This window comes from Peromyscus californicus, unplaced genomic scaffold, assembly GCF_007827085.1.
Source record: "Peromyscus californicus insignis strain IS unplaced genomic scaffold, ASM782708v3 Scaffold_7__1_contigs__length_154581171, whole genome shotgun sequence".
NCBI lineage: Eukaryota > Metazoa > Chordata > Mammalia > Rodentia > Cricetidae > Peromyscus > Peromyscus californicus.
Genome location: NW_026294595.1, coordinates 108,351,836 through 108,370,894, shown reverse-complemented (window position 1 = coordinate 108,370,894; position 19,059 = coordinate 108,351,836). Strand labels below are relative to the sequence as shown.

At 41.4% G+C, this 19,059-nt stretch overlaps 1 long non-coding RNA gene across 1 annotated transcript in view; it reads left to right on the top strand.

Annotated features, from left to right (window-relative positions):
• The window catches only part of LOC128101973 (uncharacterized), a 70,069-nt gene that overhangs the window by 48,229 nt on the left and 2,781 nt on the right, over positions 1-19,059 (top strand). The window contains exon 3 of the long non-coding RNA XR_008215280.1: positions 16,344-16,424. This is a non-coding gene — a long non-coding RNA (uncharacterized LOC128101973). The remainder of the gene's footprint in view (positions 1-16,343; positions 16,425-19,059) is intronic.

Below are 19,059 nucleotides of genomic sequence, written 5' to 3'. Positions count from 1 at the left end.
ACATCCTTGACTGTTTCCTGGGTGTTCTGTCCTGTGATGCCACAATTCTGGACCTCAAAAGAAAGAAACAAAACAGAAATTAGCTTCAGGCTTAAGGATTGATGGAAGTATTATATAGTCACTTAGAATACTCCGAAGGAAAGCAGCATTTCCAGTATTCTGCATATCAGCAGTGCAGGGTGGAATTAAGTCTGGCATAAATATGGACAGAAAGAAAGAATGTTCAGAAGGAACCAATATCTCAGTAGACTACTAGCAATGTCGGCCTCTGGAGTCTGCTCATCCCATCTCCTCATTGGGTCTCCCAGCATGGCCTCACTAAGCACCAGAGGTTATTGCATTTTCTTTTTAAAAAGTGACTTTGATGTCCACCATTTCCCCCAGTTTCCACTGGGAAATGCCACTGAACTCCACTCCTCAAAAGTAAAAGAATTACCATATGGAAATTTTAACTAAATTTTCATACTCAATATTCTAGAAGGCCCCAAGTTCCAACCCTCGACATCTTGGCTTCTGTCTACCTTTCACTCTTTCCCAGGTCTCTCGCCTCTCCTCCCACCTCTGCCTCTGTGGTCTCCTCTGACCCTCAGGGAGGGTACAGCATCACTGGGTGCTTGCCCACCAAGCACCAGTCTTTAGAGGCAATCTGATGCTTATCTTTTCAAAAGAAAGCATCTGATTCAGTCAAGGTCACACCAGAAAGGACCCTGTGTGTGACAGTGACTGACATGGTTGCATTTGGGACAGCCACCTTACCCTACTGCCACAGCACCTTAGATCACTAGGATCTTAATTTGCTCTTAGCCTGAGTGTTCCAGGGTCTTTCCTGCTTACCTTTGCCACAATCCTTCTTGCCCCCTAAGTGAAACACCTATGTTTTCTGGTCTGTGCTGACTCTTCCTTGAGGATTGAGTTTGCATTTGAGTCCCCTACCCAACCAAGGCCCATGTGTGGAAGGCTTGGGGTCCAGCCTGTGGCGCTATTGGGAAGGGGTGGAGCTTTGAAGAGGTGGCACCAAGTGCGAGAATGTTAGGTCACTGGGAATATAGCCCTGAAGGAGAGATTGAGACCTGGCCCCTTCCTATCTATCTCTCTACTTCCCAAAACGATCAGGTAAGGAGCTTGTTCTGCTGAGTGCTCTCCCAACATGCCCCAGGACAATGGAATCAACCAACTTCAGATCCATGAGCCAAACCAACATTTTCCCTTAATGAGCTGATTAATCCAGCTACTTGCCATTTTAGCATACAGTGATTAATACAGACTCACTACCATCTTGGAGTCTCCTTCAGTCCTTCCCTTTGACATGAGATAGTTGTCATTATTATTGTCTGTGTCTATGTACTATGTGCCAGGTGGCATCCATGTTCTTTGCATGCATTTCTCATTTAATCCTCAAACACAAGTTTGGGGTAGTGTTATTATTATCGCCACTTAGACCAAAGTTTAAGCCCCAGAGTGGTTAAATAGCTTTCCCAGGCTTACACAGCTCACAAGTAAGAGACAAAGACCAATAGGAGCCATCTAAGTTCACTTCAGTTGGTGTCTCAGCCTATCTGGCCCCGGGTGACAGCCCACACCTTGTTTTGTTGTTCCTGGTGGCTCTGTGTCTTTCTGCTCCACCAGACTGCAGGTTCTTGGACTTGTTGCTGCTTCCTCATCAGTAGGACCGCACTGGGGTCCTCTTGGGTGTGGAGGGGATAGAGAGCACATGCAAAAGTAATGGAGGATCGTGGTCAGACTTGGGATGACGTTTTCCAGGCTCCTCATATTTTCCCTGGTAGCCTAACCCAGTTTCCTTCTTTTCCTCATGAGTGTTCACTGCGAGGAAACAGCCTGACCCCATGCCTGGGAAGGTTGTGTGCATCATGGCACATTAAAAAAAAAAAAAAAAAAAAAAAAAAAAAAAAAGCCTTACAAACAGCAAGTGTCTTGAAACCCCGTACTATATTCCCATTTCCCCTACCTACCTTCACCCAAAAAAAGCCAGAGAGTTATGAAACTTGTGCTAAATATTGAGCCATTAAACTTAGGAATATTGAGGGAACTGTTTTCTTAAAGGCTTATTTTTTCAGCTCTTCTTGTTCTGCCTGAGTGTTTTTAGCAGTTTAAACAGGTTGGGTTGCCCACAGGATCAGGGCACAGGTTTTTTCCACCCCGTAGGTTGAGGTATTCATTCCCACTTTAAACCTCTCTAAATTTATTTGCCAGTATTTTCCAAGGAGATGTATTTGCAGGTATGTTCAGGATAGAACTGGACATTCATAGTATTGCCTGAGACTGGGAGATGACAGCTGGGCAAATTCAAGGTTTTAAGCTTCATCCTCAGGCTGACCTTGGGCAGCAATGGAAATGTTTACGCTTTGCAAAGCTTGTTATGTTCTGTGTGTGAGTGGGTCAGTGTGTGTTTGAGTGGGTTAGGTGAGTATGTGGGGGGGGTTAGGTGAGTGTGTGTGTGTAGGGGTCAGGTGACTGGGGGAGTTGGATAAGTATGTGGGGGGGGGTTGGGTGAGTGTGGGGGGGTCAGGTGAATGGGGGGGTCAGGTGAATGAGTGGGGGGGTTTGGGTGAGTAGGGGGGTCGGGTGAGTGGGGGGTCAGGTGAATGGGAGGTTGGGTGAGTATGTGTGGGGGGGTTGGATGAGTCGGGGGTTCGGGTGAGTGTGTGTAGGGGGGGTTGGGTGAGTATGTGTGTATGGGGTCAGGTGAGTGGGGGTTTGGGTGAGTGGGCAGTCAGTGAATGCATGTAGGGGAGTCAGGTAAGTGTAGGGGGGTTGGGTGAGTGTGTGTGTGTGTGTCAATGTGTATGTGAGTGGGCCTGGTGAGTATGTATGTCTATGTGTGCAGTTGGGTCAGTGTCTGTTTGTGTGTGTGTGTGTGAGGGGGGGGGAGAGGGAGATGGAGAGCACTGATGTTGATAATAATAGAATAATTGTAAGAAGGGGTCAAGACCAGAACTCGTGGCCCCAGGAAACTATTATCAACTTTGGGCTCTGGAAGAGAAGCCTAATATCTTATTACTCCACTACTAAACTTCTTTGTGGCTTTTCTGACACTTCTGATGACTGTCTATCCATCTCCAAAGCCACCATTACCTTAGCAACTTAATACAGATCTACCAGTTTTCTCTTTCTTAGTTTTTGGAGGCAAGCTCACTGAGGTATAATTTATTTAGCCAGTTTTGACAGGCATATATAGCCATGTGGCACAGAATAGTTCCTCACCCTGTAAAACCCCTTGTCCCCTTGTCCCCCTCCTCCTAAGATTAGGGTTAGGAAGGTCCAGGCAGTCACAAGCCAGTGTTCTATCCTCACAACCTCGCTTTTTCATAGGTATCATCATATTTTGGGGGACTGTTTAGTTAGTAGTCTTTTCTTACATAGAATACTGTAGCTGAAGTTTTCTCCGGTCCTGCCCAGTCCCACAAACCCTGCAGCTGCTTATAAAATAATCACTCAGAAGCTTATATTAATTAAAACTGCTCCACCATTAGCTCCAGCTTATTACTGACTAGTTCTTACACTTAAATTAACCCATAATTCTTATTTATGTTCAGCCACATGGCTTAGTACCTTTTCTCAGTTCTGCCTTCACATCTTTCTTCCTCTGTGTCTGGTTGGGGACTCCTAACTGAGCCTTCCTGTTCCCAGAATTCTCCTTGTCTGTTTATCCTGCCTATACTTCCTGCCTGGCTACTGGCCAATCAGCATTTTATTTATCAACCAATGGGAGCAACACATTCACAGCATGCAGAGCACCATCACCCATCAGAATGCCATATGGAGATTGCTTCACACTGCTGCTCAAGATAATAGGTTGTTGCTTTTTAGTCTTAGGAGCCCACTGACTGGCTGCACCACAGCATGTTATTGGCACACCAGTTATTTATTCATTAGTTCTCTCTATATTTTATCAGTTATCAGTAAACTCACTACAAACAACTACATGTAGCTTTGTCCATGAGCCTCAATTTCCATTTCTCTTGAGTCAAGACTCAGAAGTTGGATTCCTATTTTGTACAGCAAATATAATTTAATAATGTGAATACATTATGATGTCTTTAAAAATAACCTATAATTTATTCACCTATCTAAATTTTTTTTAAAGTCAACATGCCCCCTGATCTTGTCTGTTAATGCTAAAGAATGTGATGGGTCGGCTGAGTCATGAACCCACTTTAGTGAATACAAAAAAGTAGATGACCTGCAGAAGGTCCCTGCCTTTGCATCTGTATAACGCTGCAACCATGTGCCTATGTGACCAGCCCACTTGTTACTTTCAGTACAGAATTCAATTAATCATAAGAAATATCCAATATTTTATAATAAAGTAAACTTTGCATTAAACAACCTTAACATAAGTGTTCTGAGCTCATTTAAAGCAGGTAAGGTGGCCTTAAATGCCTATGATATTCAGTAGAGTGACTGTGTTTTAAGTTTTAATGCACTTTGGACTTAAAAGGTTTTCAGATTTGCAATGGGCTTATGGGGTCTTCATTCCTCTGTAAGTCCAGGAATATGTGGTATTACAACTTGCCAGCATCATTACACTATCCTTTGCCATAGCGCTATGGCCTGTAAGGGTCAACTTATCCCCAGGTTATATATGACTAAGCCTTTCTGGCTCATGAAAGAACCAGGCCTTTTTGTATGGATTTCCCCATTTCCCTGAGGAGATGGAAAGGCCTGGAGAACTGAAGAATGACCTGGGATATAGATGTTCTAGTACCTAATTCCTACTGCCACAGTGACTTAGCATTCTAGTACACTGGCTTAATGAGACTCAGTATCCTACAGTCTGGGATAGGGCTGTCCTATTGACTCAACCCATTGCTTGGGACTAAATGGGAAGTGTCACATAGGAGTTAGAGCTCCTAGTCTCAGGGCATCATGGGTCAGGGCACCTTTCTTCCCAAGAATGGCAAAGGCCATTATTATGCCAGTCCCTCGGTAGAGACTCTCATAAAGAGAAGCCACCTGACTAGCCCTGTGAGACACAGTGAGTCAGAAGAGTTTGAAGGGTCCCCAGGACTCCTGCCACTCTTTCTGAAGGTGCCTGGTGACTCACAGACTCCCTTCCATCTAGAATAATTTACAAGTTGAAAACACTGTTGAACATGTAACTTGGTCCTTCTCAAAGGTGTTAATAGATGAAGTCATTAATCTACCCATGGGCTGCATTACCCTCAGTTGCCCCACCCCCACAATCATAATTCTTTAAGGAATTTGTCTAGGATGGCTTTTGAGTGTCCTCTTGTCCCTTATTCTATACAAATAAACTGCTTTCCCTGAAATCCTCATTGTGAGTGTCATTCTAGGAAATTTCAACTAAGACAGACTCTCTTGTTTACACACACACACACACACACACACACACACACACACACACACGTGCATTTTTTTTCCTAAAGGCATCTAGAGCAATTCACCATATCCAAAAGAAGTACATGATTCATTTCAAATAATTAAACAGACTGGCTTCTCCTGCCAGCTTTTGAGGTTGAAGAATGAACAGAGCCAGGGCCAGAGGCAGGAACAAGACATGCTCCCTGATCTCCTTTGGAGGAATCTGGAGTTCCCTGGTGGAGCTCTAGCAGCCCTGTGGGGCATGTAGCCTCTGGTGGTTTCCCCTTCACTTTATAGAGGGTTAGAAATTGATCTTGAGATAACAGGATCCCAGTGTGCTTTGGCTAGCTGCTGGGTTTACAAAGGTCTGCCCAGGTATCTGGTTGGCGTGTGTCCATACCTCTTCCAGCCATTTTTCTTCTTATTAGTGGAAGCATCAGAAGATACCGTACTAATAGTAATAAGGGACACTATGACACATGCTCCTACCTTGTGAAAACCCCTTTTCTTCCCTTCCTATAACTCATGTCCTCTACAAGCCTCAGAATACAACCCCACTTGCTATTAAAGTCAGTCTACCGGAACCTTAAACTTATGCACATTATTATTATTTAATTGGTCACAACTTCTCACAATCTATAATAAATAAAGACATTAAATTCCAAGGAATATTTGTATTCGAGGAGATAGGTCTACTCTTTACAAGGAACCCCAATAATTCTGGGTGCCATAAGGGGAAATTTCAGTCAAAGTAGTAAGAAAAAGCATGAAGCTAGTAAGTGTTGACCATTATTCTAATAAAACATTACTCTGTGTGTCTCATCACGTAGATGAGGCTCTGGCTATTGAGTTTATATGAGAACGCAAATCTTACATGCAGACCAAAGACAATATAAATCTTACAAGCATATAGGATGGACACAATTGCTTTTAACTGTCCATAAAAGTAAAGGTGTGTACCTCTCTAGAAAAGGTGAGCAGCTGGGGGGGTCATTCAAACAGTTTTACTCACTCATTTATGACCTGTGATTCCCTGTGTCCTCAAGTTACTCTAATGTATGGAACACACACACACACACACACACACACACACACACACACACACACACACGCACATACACACAGGAGTAAACATATCAAATCAAATACACAACAAATTTTTCATACACAGTATCAGTATTAAGGAATATCATCTATCATAGTGGTCTGAGGCTTATTTTGTGCTCTCAAGGAGTCGTGGAAATGTATAGACAGAAACACTGGGTCATAGCAGGGCTTTTATCAGTTTACTGAATCTGAAATTCAACACTATCATAACTCCCAATGTTCTCACTTCCTTGCCTTAGGAAAGGGGGAAAATTCATTTTCTTCAGCAGAAGAAGACCACTGTCTCATTCAACAAAGCTTGTGTTTGATCTTCATGTGCCTACCCCCTAGCCAAGAAACACAGGTCAAATCCCAGCTCCTGTGACAGGAAAGAAATATAACCTTGAACTTATTAAAGAAGCGGTATGGATGTGTCATTGCCATGGAACACTGCCAGACAGAGCCACTGGCTTGTGAAAAGAATCCACTCAGTGCACATTAGCAAGGACTGTGAACACCCATCGGTTCCACTGTCTGGAAAGCAGAGATGTCTACATGTAATCAGACCACTTCCTTCACGCACAATTGACAATCGCCATCCTCTATAAGCCAAGTAAAACTGTCCCAGGCTGGAGGAGTTGGAATTGTGCATTCGCTGTTAGCCTCGCAGATGGTTGAGTCTGGCATGCCCATTCTCAGGGATGCCACATTGTGTCTTCCAAAGAGTAAGAGTTTGGTTAAATAGAAAGTGAGATAAATATTTTGACATAAAACAAGACTCCAGCTTCCAAACTCAGGAGATAGTTCAGTAATTAAAGTCCTTGCCTTGGAAACACAAGGACCTGAGGTCAATCCCCAGAAGCCACATTCTAAGGGCCGATGTGGAGGCATGCACTTGTAATTCCAGCACAGGAGAGGCAGAGACAGGCAGATCCTTGGGATTTACTGACTAGTAAATAGCTCACTTAGCAAATTCCAGGCCAGTGAGGAACTCTGTCTCTAAAAACTGGACAGCACCTAATAGCAACCCAGATTGACTTCAGGCCTCCATACACATGCGCTCTCTCTCTCTCTCTCCCCCTCTCCACCTCCCCCACCCTCCACCCCCCCACCTGTCTCTCACACACACAGGGTTCAGCTTCCCAGCAGGATTCCACACTAACTTGGATATGATTCTTACCATTCTAGAGAAAGCCTTGAAGTAAATTGTGAGACCTGGAATTTCATGCAGATGAAGAGCCTCTTTTTATTTTTTTTCTAATTCACTTCATTCTCCAAAACAATCTCTCCTTACTTTGCTTCCTTTATTTATCCCTCCTTCCTCCCCTCGTACTGCGTCTCCACTATTTTATCACAGGATAAAACAGATCCAAGAGAGGAGCAAACACTGTGCCCTCAGTGAGGACTGATCTGAGCCAGATCCTAGTTAAGAACAAAGCACATCAGCAGCCAGGGAGAGGCCTTGCGATCCCTTCAGTCAGCTCTTCCTCCATGAGGAGCACTGCACTTCTCACCCAGAGACCCACTTGTCCCCCATTTGTCCCCTTTCTGCCTGTGAGGTGGAATTACACAGATGTGCTCTTCTGTACCAGACTTTTTATTATCTTTAGTGCTGTTTGTATCTTTCCTTCGTTCTTGTTGCTTCACAGTTATACTGTGTAGACATATGGACACACGCATACCAATAAATACTATGGTCTCTTTGTAAACTGTAATGCTTGTGGGCATTTGGGTGATTTCCAGTCTTCAGTATCATAAATTGTAACCATTATAAACCTTCTAGAACAAGTCTCCGGGTGATCATAAACATTTGTTTCCTTAGAGAATGTACTCAGGAATAGAATTTCTAGATCTTATGTCATGCTTAGCTTCTGTAGATACAGCAAAACAATTCCACAAAAGCTGTACACTTAGCATTTTTAATACTTTAGCTATTCTGGTACATGTATTCTTCCATTTTTCAGAATTCAAAAAGTTTTAGAAATATATCATGATATCAAGTATGGCCTAGGAACAAATACCAAAGCTTGATCTTGGAAATGCATCTTAGAAGAGGGACATAAAGCAGTATACACAGCTAAGGATGATGAGAGATGTGATGAAGGTCAGTGAATAACACAGTAGACACATCAAGGAACACTCATCAACTCCTCTAAGGAGGTGATAAAAGATCTATGAGTTGAGGCTGGAGGGATGAGTAGTATGCAGAAGAGATGATGAGCGGGTGGGTATAAAGAGACTAGAACAGGTTGTGAGTAGCTAGAACACTGTTCACACTGTGCAATGATGGGAAAACCAGTGGAGAAGTCAACAGAGGCCACATGGAGCAGTGGGGAGCTGAGTACTTTTTCTTTATGTCTTCCTGATGTTAGAGCGATGTTAAAAATGACTTGATCATAATTTTAAGGTATGTTACTTGCAACTGCACTGAGTCTGCGAGGGCAGAAGAGGTAACTGATGGTGTTGTATACCAAAGCTTGGAGAAGTGGACTTCCTTGTTTAAGATTCTACTGTTCATAATAGCCTGGGTTCAAATCTTGTCCCTAGAATGGACTGGTGATGTGATGCTGGGAAATTAAGTATGAGTTTGTCATTTGTACAAGTAGGTCCAACATGCCCTGTGTCCTAGAGCAGCTGGAGGGAGATTATCCAAGCAAAGGCCTCAACTGAAGTCCAACATAATGTAAGATTTCTAAGGGTGTTAATTACTAGGTTGAAAATTGGGGATAAAAAAGTAGCAGCTGGTGGCTTGAACTTTCTGTGTGGAGCACTAGGCATATTTTATGTACAAACATGGGCAGGTAGTACAGTTGACATGCTTGAAGATGCTCTGTGATTCCAATATGCATCCATGTATTCAACAAATTGATACCACAGATGTTCTTTATACAACATGGACAGCTGATATAGTCAATGTGTTGGAACACATTTGATTTTGTTTTCATCTTCAGCAGGCACAAGGCTCTTATGGGTAAAGCTAGTGCTACACACTCCAGAAGATGAGCGATAGAACTACTTCTGCTGGTCAGAGTGACCCCTTTACAATTGACTCCTTACCCTCAAGACGTGAAGAGAAAGCACTTGACTGTGTATGGGGTATGGCAGGGAAAGTGTCTAGAAATAACAAATAAACAGATTCAAAGAGTAAGTTGAGAGGAGGCTGTAAACGTAAAAAAGCAGGGGATGGAAAGATAATACACAGAGACAGCACAATGATTAGAAGCAGCCATACAGAGTGACTTTCAGAGGCCAGCTCTTCTGGCTGCAGTATGCTAGTGATAGGACAGTCGTCATGTACCTATTACTGCACTCGGAAGACTTTATGGGGTGCTAACTTTGTGCAGGAAATGTTTCAAGTTCTTGGGAAAGAGTCATCTGGGTAAGATATTCCTTCCATCTTGGGTTCTATACTTGGTTTGTCAAGAGAGGTGAGCAATAACTAATAAAAAAAATGACAAACAGTGATAGGTCCTGGAAATGAGGTACAATAGAATAATGTGATGATGTGCTTGGTTTAGACAGGAGGGAAAAGATGACAAAATACCTCAAAGAGGTGACATTGGAGTTAAGGTTTTAAATTTGTAATAGTACATTTATTTGTGTTTGTGTATATGTGTGCACGCACATGCATGGGGGCCAGAAGACAACTTCCAGGAGTCCATTCTCTCTTCCACTACGTGCCTACGAGGGACTGAACTCAGGTTGTCAAGTTCATCAGCAAGGCCTACCTGATGAGCCATCTCACCACCCCTAGAGCTGTGGTTTTCAAAGATTAAGAAAAGAATGTTACAAGGAAAAGTCTTTGAAGTGGAATTGGATTGGAGGGGCATGAGCTTGAGAATGTAAGTGATGCCTGCTCATGTAGAGTTTTGGAGTTTAAAGCCAGGGTAATTTTATTTCAACTTCAATGGGAAGCCAATGGATGGGGAGGTCAAGAAGGTAAATGGTATACCCGAAAGCCTACTGTGTGGCAATGGAGATTAGAGCAAAGGAGTAGAGAAGTCTGGTGTCTGGGTATTCTCTGAGGTGACGTCCATTGTATCTGTTTTATATTAGTAGGGTCAAGACATGGATAATATCTATGTAGCTTCTCACTCTCTCAGTCAAAAGAGAGGGAAGCCCATGTTTACTAGACTATCCTGAGAATACAATGGTTTCAAGTCACTGAATAAGGACTCATACAGTCAAAACTACCCATTGCTGCTTCCCTGTCAACCTGTAAAGATGGAGCAGTACTAGCCATGTTTTAACCAATTCAAAACAAGTGGAAGGAAGTAAAATGTTCATCAAAAGTAAACAAATAGAACAAAAGTAACCAGGCACCACTAGTAATTTTTATTGCCTTTTCTGTGGCCAGCAAGGGGGTTTTAGGTGAAATTCCCCCTTGGGCCTCCAGCAAAGAATGACTTTGTTCAAGGCAAGTAGCTTCTCTCCCTGTGTCTCTGTGTGCCCATGGCCACTGGGGCCTGCCTTACTTTCATCTTGCTAAACGAGGGTCATGACATGGAACACCTTTCTGTTGCCTTGATTTCTCAATAGAAAAGAGATGTTTGTCAGTCCATATTTCAGGCTCCAGGAAATGAATGTGAGCAGCTCCACTAGAGAACAGCGGTAGTGTGAAAGACAGGGACTGAGTCCGGGCTGTCTTCAGCATCTTCAGCACTTCCATGAAGGGGGCTGCCATGGTTTACATTAGCAAATAATCACAACTGACCAGAACTGTGAATCCCCAAGGCACTGTTAGGAGGTAGGAGAAATTACAGAATATGTGGACTGGTCTTAGCTCTATGTTTTTAAAATTATGAACCGTTGGTGTCAGCGAAGATAAACTATGAACTATAACTAGGATGTTATTTAATTTTATATTTTGAAGTGGGAGGGTGGGAGATTTTCATTTTTTTGCTTTAGATATCTTTGCACTGTCTGAAATTCTAAAATGAGCAACCATTCCTTCTATAAATTAAACAATTATAGAAATGACACTAAGTAAAAATAATTCACCAGAGAATGATCTTAAAGTGCATATTGTCTTTCTCTCTGTTATTGCCACACCCAGGAGTGGAAATCTAGAATAAGAACACCTATGACCACCTATATCTGGCAATGTGAAACTGTCTGTCCATTGTCTTAGCATAATTCTGGAAACTCACCATTCGCTACTCATTATGGTTTGCAAATTCATTTAATTATTAGATTAAAAGATTATGCCGGGCGGTGGTGACGCACGCCTTTAATCCCAGCACTCGGGAGGCAGAGCCAGGCGGATCTCTGTGAGTTCGAGGCCAGCCTGGGCTACCAAGTGAGTTCCAGGAAAAGGCGCAAAGCTACACAGAGAAACCCTGTCTCGAAAAAACAAAAAAAAAAAAAACAAAAAACAAAACAAAACAAAAAGATTATTATGCTAGAAAAAAAGAAGGCAAGTAGGAAATTTCAAGACTGAACTGATGGAAGCCGAATGCCTTCATTGCTTATCTCTTCACTGGCATAGCTTAAAAATTGTTTTAATTTATTGCCAAGAAACACAGATATAGAAACATCTATTAAATGTTGAAAGAGTTGAGATTCTTATATAAATGATCAACATCAGTCTATTTCTAGAGGACAAATTCCATACTTGCTACTCACACACGAGCTTCCTTAGTTAGCTCAGAAATTTCAGTTTCGATGTGGGCAACTATAAATTTAATTTTGTGCTAAGAATATGTTCAAATTACGAGTCACACCAGGGTGGAGTTGGATGTCAATGCCATAGCTCTCGTTTCCTCTCTGACTTCCTATTTTTAATTTAATTTTAAAAAAGGCTTTTGGGAAGCTGGCATTGTCACTATATATTCTTGTGTGTGTGTGTGTTTGCCTTACACTCAGAGGAAGCATATCATTAAGCTAAATGTGATCAGAATTAAATTTATGATGAAGTACCAAAATATGCTTCATCCATCATCTAGCAGAGTTGCTATGAGATTATTTCAGAGCTGATGAGCTCTGCAGTCCCCAAGAATTATTGCTTAATAATATCCACAGTTTTTATAAGTGACAGTCTCTCCCTAATCTTACCTCCCATTTCCTCCTCCCACTCAACCACTACCAAGTAAACAATGTCTAGGAAACCAAATCTGTCTATTTGTGGAGCTTTCCCTGCTGATTCAGAAATGCCCATGGATAATAATGCAAGGCTAGGACATTCTTTACGGTTTTAACTATTTTAAAAAAATTCTTTACCTTTTTACTAATACACATTTAATATTTTCAATAAGGGCTTAAAGTTACTGGGTACGAGATGGGCATAACGGCACACACCTTTAATCCCAGCCTCTGGGAAGAGGAAGAGGGCAGATCTCTGTGAAGTCAGGTCAGTTTGAACTGTCTGAATAATGAGTTTCAGGCTAGCCAGAGCAACATATTGAGACTTTGTCTAAATTAATAAATTAATTAATAATGGGAATATTTTAAAAATTTTTGTAATTGAGATATATCATTGACAAAATTGGTTTACTATATATATTCTATATAATAACATTTATGCTCCTATTCATTTGAAGACTTAACACTCTTATTAAGCAACAATTGCTTTATTTTGAGAGGAAATGTTCACAACTGAAACCTTCTAATATATCAACTTTCTCAATTGACTGAGTTATTTGTGCTCTTAAACGAGAAGAGTTTAAAATCTACTGATTCAGAAGCTTTACTGAATTCAACTATGCGTCATTCATGGGCAATCTTGCCTCTATACATGTAATCTTACAGCATCAGAGCTAGAAAAAAATAAGCTTGGTTTAACTTAATCAAAGTCTTTTATTTTAAAAACATTAAGAGGTAGAGATGACAAATGGCTTTCCCAGAGTTTTTATTAGTATAAAAAGTCCTTAGGGAGAGTATTTAAGTCAGGCTTGATGATGGTACATCCTGTAAACCCAGAACTGGAGAGGTAAAGGCAAGTGGACCAGGAGTCAAGGGTTATTCCAGGTAACCTAGCATGTCAGAAGTCTGCCTGAGCTGTTTGCAACTATCTCTCGATAAATAAAGAGTAAGTTTTAAAGTACTTTTCAAAGTAACCAACATATGTAATACAAGAGAATGACACATAGAATAGGACTTCAGTGGTGGCTAAACTCAGTCACGGATATGGTTCTGGCTGTCCACTCAGCAAAAGCAGAATACATTGTCCTCTACAGAGAAAAAGATACCTCTGAGGTATGTCAGATCATAATGCCATTTTGCACACTCCCATTGAAGAAGAATTTCTTGTGTTTAAATCAAATGATGGTTTAAAAATAAGGAAATAAGGATAAAAAGGAATGACTATTGGGAATGCACATTTCCTATTCAGACCGTCTGTTCCCATCTGACTCCCGATTTTTTATTGATTAAGATTAATTAGAAGAATGCTTCAGACTAAAACCCAAAAGGGCTAATAAAAAGTAAAACAGTCTACAATGGAAGAAGCAACGGTAAGAGAAGGCAGATTGAGGTTTCAATGGACTCAATCATTCTGTGGCCTCTATTTTTAAACATTGAAATTCTAACCCTTAATGTGATGATATTAAGAACTGGAATTTGGAGAAGGAAATGGAGTCATGAAGGGAGAACAGTCAGGAATGGTATTAGCACTCTGAGAAGGCCTTGCTTTTCCACCTTGTGAATGGGTGTAGAGACAACAGCGGTCTAGACCTGGAAGAGACCCTCACAAGAACCTGCAACCAGGACTTCCAGGTCCATGGGAAAGTGTTGTTTATGAGCCACTTGTATGGTATTTCTTAGAGCAGCCTGAGCTGAGGCACAGCTGTAGGGAAAGAAAGGAGGGAGCCAGGAGAGAAGAAGAGTGAGCAGGGCGAGCAGGGAGCCGAAGTTCAGAGTACAAACAATAATCAAAAACTGTTCATCTGGAGCTGCTAGAAAGTAAACACAAGGGAATAGCATCACCACTTCATCATCCAGGGGGGTTCATTAATGACGCCAGAAGACATGTGGGCATGGTTATGATCCTGACTGCAGTGAGGATACATGCATCACTAAAACATCACATGCAGATATGGCAAGAGTTTTTGTTTAATGCATTCCATGCTTTGGCAATTTTTCTTGACAAGGAAGAGCATCCCTTACTAATCACCCAACAACTAAAAAGCTGATGGTGCCTCATCTTTTCCAAGCCTGCCTGATGAGGCCAGAGAAAATTCATGGTTGGAAACATAATCAAACACTCTTGCTCTTGTCTGATGTGTCCTGAGGTAGGATGGGTCATGAATGGCCTTGTATAAAACTTCAAGCATTCTGAGGATGGAGTGCCTTCTCTGGTCTATGGTTGAAATTCTATACCCTCCAAGAGCAAACATTCCCTTCCTTACTTGGCTGTTTCAACTTTCATATACTAGGGGAAAGAACATTTCCTTTGGAACCTTCCAGAATTTTCATGGTCTTCCTAATGTGTCCTAAGGTGATCGTTGGGACTTAAGACATCCAGAAGGAGAAGATGATTTGATTTACTTACCAAGTAAATTCAGGTCCAAAGGCGTTCCACAGGCTCTTAAATTGTGAACAAGTTATTTCTCTCCTGTTATTAGAAGGTATCACATGCAAAGATGGCAGTTCTGGTGATGTCTCACCAGGATCAAGAAAGTCAGGACACTTCCTTTGCCGTGTGATATGAAGATTGTTCTCCTGGTGTAGAAAGCAAAACAAATTCCTTTCCATTCTAAATGTCATGTTGCAAACTCTGTGAAACTTGCCCCCTGTCATATTTCTCTAGATCTTTTTCTGGCCTGATCAATTTCCAATTTCTTGAACTCTGATGGAATATCTGCATTTCTCATTAATTTCCACAGATGTATTTCCCTTCTCTCTAAATGGAGTCTTGGCATTCTGTGCTTGGTCAGGTTTCTCATCTACACACCTTATACCCATTACTACAGTCTTGGTAGGATGGCCCCCTCTACCTTTACCACTCTCAGACAACGAACCTGGACAAACAAGGCACAATGAAGGCAGGCAATCAGAAGCATGTATGTTCTTTATTTACTGACGACTTCCTATTGTCCATCCTATCTTGAGATATTTTTAAATGGACTAGCCTTTCTCATGAACAACTACACCAGTGGCAGTCCCTTGAATCACTTGTGCTAATGGGTGATATCAGAGCTCCTCTCTTGAGCTGCTTAGCACTGAGTTGAATGAAAATGAGTTATTCCCATTAAGCTCTGCCTGCAGTATACAACAATATACAAAGAAAATCAGCATCATTTTTAAGCCACTAAGGTTTGGGGTAGCCTCTTATGCATGATACTAAATAGGAAAAGCTATAAATCAAGGGAAGTTGTTAAACATGACTTAATTTTAGGCATGCATTTTGATGGGGTAATAATAAAAAATAAACAACTACTAATAAGAAAGTAATTCTTTTCCTTGAAATTCTCATAGAATCTTCATGATTCTGGTTTCCTTTTTTCTTATTAAGAAAACTTAAGAATATTTATCATCTTTTCTCTTGGCATGTGATTTAGTCAGTTCACTAATCCCACAGAAGCTATGAGTTGGACCTTCACACAGCTATCAGTATTTCACATGACTAGCTCTCTTGTGATATTCTCAGAACTAGATAGAGTATTATCCTGGGGCTCTCATCTCCAGAAAAAAACCCTCCTCTGCTTTTGATCTATGTATCTATGGTGGTCAGAATGAAAATGGCTCCCATGGACTCATATATTTGAATGCTTAGTCACCAAGGAGTGAAACTATTTGAGAAGAATTAGGAGGTATGGCTTTGTTGGAGTATGTGTGGCCTCCTTAGAAGAGGTGTGTCACTGGGAGTGGGCCTTTGAGTTTTCCAAAGCTCACACCAGCGCTCTCTCTCTCTCTCTCTCTCTCTCTCTCTCTCTCTCTCTCTCTCTCTCTCTCTCTCTCTCTCCATGCTGCCCGAGGATTTGGATGCAAATCTCTCAGCTACTGTTCCAGTACCATGCCTGTTTGCTTCCCAACAGAATGACTAACCCTCTAAAACTGTAAGTAAATGCCCCCAAGTAAATGTTTATTTTCTTTTATAAGAGTTGCATTAGTTATGGTGTTTGTAACATGAATTGCTAAACAATCTTATTAATAAAAAAAAACCTGGAGCCAGATATTGGGGTGAAAGCTGAGAGATCAGAGGATAGAACAAGCCACAGCCACAAGTTCTTACTGCTACAAAATCCTCAGCCCAAGAGAGAGCTACTTTCTGTATACTCACACCTATATACCTTTCTGTGCCCTGCCATCTTATTTCCTCTCCCCACCCAGCTACACCACTTCCTCTTTCTGCCAACTCTATCACTTCCTGTCTGTCTGTATAAACTTCCAGACCTCTATGGTTAACTAGTGCTGGGATTAAAGGCGTGTGCCTCCACATCTGGCTCTGTTCCCAGTGTGGCCTTGAACTCACAGAGATCTGGATGAATCTCTGCCTCCCGAATGCTAAGATTAAAAGTGTGTGCTACCACTGCCTGACCTCTATATTTAATATAGTAGCTGGTTTTATCCTCTGATCTCCAGATAACCTTTATTTGTTAGAGCACAAATAAAGTATCACCACAAGTGTCTCTTCACAACAATAGAACACTGACTAAGACAGAAGTTGATACCAAATATGAAGTATTGCTGTGACTGGTTTGAAAATGCTGTTTGTTGGAGGGATATGGAAGACTTTAGGATTTGGGACTAGAAAAGCAGTTGAATGCTTCAAGCAGGGCTTAATGGTCCATCTTAGTAGGATCATCAAAGTCAATGGTACTGAGGGTGATGCGGACTGTGAGGGCCCAGCTCAAGAGGTTTCAGAGGGAAAGAATATTATCAGCTAGCCTAGAGACCATTCTTGTGATATTTTGGCTAAGAATGTGTCTGCTTTCTGCTCTTATCCTAAAAATCTATGGAAGGTTAAATTGAAGAGTTTTTGATTAATGTCATTGGCAGAGAAGATTTCAAGACAGCCTAGTATTGACTGTGTCATGTGGTTATTATTGGTCACTGTTATGCAGATCAACAACAGAAGGAGCAAGTGGTATTATGAATTATTGCATGGGGGTTCCCTGAGCGTATCCTGTGAATGCAGGGAAACATGCTGGGCAGATGCAGTGGCAGGCTGGGCAGATGCATGCCATGCAAGCATGGTGGCAGCTAGTCATTCACAAACCAGATCCTACATCCACATGGAGAGTTTATTATAATAGAGAGATAAAGAGAAAGATAGTAAAGAGAGAGACAGAGAAAAAGAGAGAGAAGGAGAAAGAGAGAGAGAAAGAGGTTGCATACCCTGTCTTTCATTATATTCCATACAAGCTTGGCTAGAGCAGGCATTTGTTAGATGAATGGACAACAGTGAAGGGTAATTAGAAGGTCCCTGTGCTTGCACGTAGAAAACTGGCTTCCACTATTGTCTTGTAGCTATATAGTTCTAGAAGCAAGGTCCCTGTGCTCTATGCTTCATATGCAATTTGGGTGGTAAAAACATGACCTCTGAAAGCTTCCTGCAACTCCCTTCCATGGCCTAAGCTTGTGAGGATCTCTCACGGCCCGAAGTTCAACTTTAGCCAAGCCTCCTACTCTTTATGCTGTTTTGTTTTTTTTAACCACAGAAGTTATATTCAGTCATTTTCATATTTGAGCTATAGTTTCATCAGATAAAGTTATTTGTTTGGGGAACATTTGGTTCTGTCAGGCACACCTCTGTTCTCAGTCTAGCCTGTCTATCCCAGACACTATCCAGACAACCTGGGGAACTAGGCCTGACTCTTTACTGTATAACTCCAGGTAACTCTTCATGGCCCAATGATATTATTGATTATCCAATCCAAGACAGCAATTACATCCAGAAAACAGGTCAAATCAAAATCATCCAAAGTTAATAAGGACACTCATTGTTATCTAAAGCCCAGAGACTATCAAGGAAAAAAAGTTATATCCTCTTTATTTTGTTAGCTGAAGAGCCACTGATGTACATACTATGAGCAAAAGGCTATGATAACATCAGTACTTTAACTGTTGTAGTAATTTTTGCACAATATATTTGATAACAACAATATTCAGAGACTGGCTAGGAAAAAGCATTTCCCTAGAACAAACTCAACTGAGAGAAATCAAAGGCAGGCCTATTCACTCAGTTGTGGTTAGGTTTTATCTCCATGTGTATTTAGTTTATATACTTCATGAATAATCATTGTTTTCAGGCACATTTCAGGTTCCCAGAAAGAGAAAGCAGAAAGTGAAGAGTCCCACCTTGCCCCTATTTTAACATCTTGTGTTTGGTGTGGCTCATGTGATACAGATGATGAAATCTTTATCCATTACTATTGACTAATGTCTACCATCGCCATGAGAGTCATATTGATGAACAAACAGTCTATGGGTTTTACCCGCACATGATAACTTTTGTCCACACTTTTAATGTCGTACCCAATAATTCAATGCCCTCAAATCATGGGGTGTTTCACCTGTTTATCCCTCTCTTTCTTCTTTCAGTCTGACATGACTACTGATGTTTTTCTTGTCAAAAAAAATTTTCCTGTTTCACTTTTTAGATAAGTCACATAGTTAGAATCATAAAATGCATAGCTTTCTTAGGCTGGGCGTCTTTCATTTAGCAATAAAGGTGGAGTTAAGCTTTCT